This window comes from Octodon degus, unplaced genomic scaffold (genome assembly GCF_000260255.1).
Source record: "Octodon degus isolate 3935 unplaced genomic scaffold, OctDeg1.0 scaffold00125, whole genome shotgun sequence".
Lineage (NCBI taxonomy): Eukaryota > Metazoa > Chordata > Mammalia > Rodentia > Octodontidae > Octodon > Octodon degus.
In genome coordinates this window covers 5,136,812-5,140,444 of record NW_004524701.1, presented here as the reverse complement: position 1 = coordinate 5,140,444, position 3,633 = coordinate 5,136,812, and positions in this window count along the sequence as shown.

Sequence of the window (3,633 nt, the reverse complement as noted above, 5' to 3'; positions counted from 1 at the left end):
TTCTTTTCCATGAATTTTTATTTGTGTTTGGAAATGCTCATTATGAAAGTGGAATGCACTGGATATGTGTCCTCCAAATGCCTCCAATGCATCATGGCACTGATAATTCATACAATTATAAAGGGATCAAGATTAACAGAAGTAAGTTAGGTATTTGGGGGCATGTCTGGACCCTGGCTTCTCTTATTCCTGTCCCTCTTTGCTTCCTAGCCACCATGACCAACCTCCTCTGCCACGTCCTCTGCCACATATGCTGCCCTATCATCATCCCCAAACAATGCCACCAATGTTTCATCACCTGAACTTCCAAGTCCAGGAGCCAAAATGCAAGAATCTTTCCTCTTTACAAGGTGATGGTCTCATATTTTCAGATATTGATGGAAAACTGACTGATGCAAAGTTTCTGCTTAATTTGTCATAATGACAATTATTATTGACACTAGAGTGCATACTGAAGTGCACACATATGTTCAGTAAAACAGTTTAATATGTTTTCATGAATAAAATCATCAGATAAATATACTAGTGGACTTGAAGCAAGAGTGCATGTTTTGTTTCTAGAGTACATGCAAAAAAGGCTGGGGATATGGTTCAGAAGCACAGAGTCTGCCTGGCAAGTGCAAGGTTTTCAGTTCAGTTCCTAGTACCAAAAATATTGTGTTCTTCAAGTTTTTGTCATAGCTTCCTAACCTCTATGATAAGAAATCCAAACCACAAATAATCCTTGCCCTTGGAGCTTAATTTTCTGATTCAATTCACTTCTAAATTCCCAGCTAAGAGCACAAAGTCTATGACTAGACATCTGGATCTAAACTAAGACAGCTGGAAGTGTAGGTATAAGCAATAAAATAATTAAAGAAAAATACTATTACCTTTAGAATACAGACTTGCAACTTGCAAATATTTTCAAAGAAGAAAAGAACCCTTGATGGCTTAACAAACAAACCTTGTTTTGCAAAAATAAAATGCTACTATCACAATAGAAAGTTTGTGACTCACTAGCAAGTATACATTGCTGTTTATCAACCACTCCTATCTTTTCTAAGTGTAAAAGGTCTAGATTTTTAATTCCTCTATTTCCTGTCATTTCTTCTATCAATTTTCCACCTAATTTTCATGATTAACTAGGACATTAGCAGTTAGTATCCTTTTCCTAACTTGCAGTCTGTCAAAGTAATTGACAGCACTAGATTGAAAGGTCAAATCCATCAATATCTCTTGAATTTCAAGTTCTTCATTTCTAAGTAATACTGGTTTTTTATGTTGAGCTAATCACCTTAATAGAAGTGAAAAGGATGGGGATATAGCTGAATGTCATAAGTGCCTTCTTCCAAGTATAAGTTCCCAAGTTTGAATCCCCAGCACACAAAAAGGGAAAATTTCTAACCTCTTTCTAATCACCAAAAGCTCACTTTTCAGATGTTATTCATCTTTATCTTGTGCAACTTAATCTGATTAATTTTTATTTCCTATTTCAAATTGCCTTTCTTGGCTTGCATAATTTTATATTATATAAGTCTTCTATGAATTAATTTTATGTCCCAGAGCTGTGATTTAAACAGATCTATGCAAATGCTTTTCTTCTCACCTACCTTTCCCCACCTTGTTTACTAGGATGACCCATGCACTTGCTTGAGTTTGCTGTTCCAAAATATATTTCCAGGGTCCAGAGAGATAGCTCAGTAGAATAAGTGCTTTCCTGGCAAGCGCATGGTCCTGAGTTCAATCCCCAATACCGGAAAAAAATATATCTATATCTATATCTATATCTATATCTATATCTATATCTATCTATATATATATATATATATATATATGTATCTGATTCCTCTTTCCTTTCTACACTTCAGCTAAACTCTTCTCATATTCTTTTCCATAGTATTGTCTATTTATAATGATATGAAATATAATTTTGTGCATTTTTCTCTCTGTTGAAATCCTCTATCTTTTAAATCACCACAAATGTGTAAGTTTAAAGATGTCTTCTTTATTTTCAAATCCCATGTGAACCTTTTCAGTGTTTTGGGTATAAATGATCAGTAAATATATTTGCATTTACTACTGCCTAATTTGCTTTTTAAGGCCCCAGTGAGAACAATTTAAGGCCTGTAACTCCTCTAGAGATCATTATTATCTTAACTGAAGACAAACAAACTGGTGTTTGTAATAGTGTCTCTGATGAATCAAGAAAAACTAAGTGTACTTACCGTGAAAGTAGACTATATGGAAAATGAAACAGTTTGTATGTACCTAGCAATATTAGTTAGACCTTTAAAAAGGGAAACAAATTGTCTGAAGACATTTAGATGTGTGATAAGGGCAAAATTCTGCTGTAGTAAAGTAAAACATACTGTGTAGCTTCTTGCCCATTAACACAGGGTCACCAATATCTGTCATCATTGATCATTCTTAAGTATTGAACAATTTTTCAAATTTGTCTTGCTAAGCAAGATACCCATTATTGGAGTCTGAGCTACCTACTTTGAGCAAAGTGAAGCATGAAGGATGTACTGTTTTCTAACCAAAAATGTCATCAATAGAATTTGTTTCCTTGAACTTCTTCTCCAAAATTAAGATACTGAAGCAACACATTGTTTGAGATACAACTTTATTCTTTTTTTCATAATTTTATTGATAAAAAATAGCAATGAGAGTTTCAAATCAAATCGTGAGGAGAGTTTCAATAATTAACACACTGCATACATTCTTCTTAGTGGTTAAATGCTGTACAAGATGCAGACTTGAGATCCTATTTACAAAAACCATTAGAACAAATCATTCTATTCGTTAAGACAATGTAACTATATATCTATCCTAACCACTTTGAATACACAAATACAACATGGACATTCATCTGTATACCGTTTTATTTTTGTTAAGTTCTGTTATTTGAATATTATAGGTGTGTAAACTCAGCAAAATATTCTAAAAGAGTCCACTAGCGCATGATAGCATTGGGTCTTCTGTTTAACTGGCAATGTCAGAAATTGTTGACCTGAGTCCCCCACAGCTCAACATAACAGAATGGCTTTACTTCCTATATTTCATCTTCATACTTTTCTACTGGATGGTTAAGACCAAGGTAAAGCAGGACATATGCAACAAGAGTTGTAGCTTTTGGGTCTGAGAAGGTCAGTGAAATGCCCTCAGGATTTCTCCTGAGATCCTGTACCTCAGATTGTAGAACCTTTGTCAGTGTCAGCGATGTGGATGGGTCACGGCCATTGTTTGGCCAATGTGCTCTCTGTGAAAGCCTGAGAGAGTGTTTTCTCTCCATGTGACTCTCCTTAGGTACACTCTACATCATCAAACACTTTCCTCTTTGGCCCCATAATCCCCTTGATCAGAAAATTTAGGACACTACCATGTTACATAACGTTACAGTACAAGTTCTCATATGTCCTGAGTCTTAATTGACCTGAGAAGGTTAGGGCCAAAATGTTGGCTTTCCTTGTAGCCCTCCTTTTTCTCTAATTGTGGTCTGCAAACTCAGATTGGTAACCATCCAGAAGACAAGCTTATTGTTATTATCAAACAACTTAGGCTATAAAGCTTAACCTCACTATCTGTCTGCATATCAAACATCTTAGGCATAATAAGGAACAGGAACTTTTCATCAAGTATTGATATGTT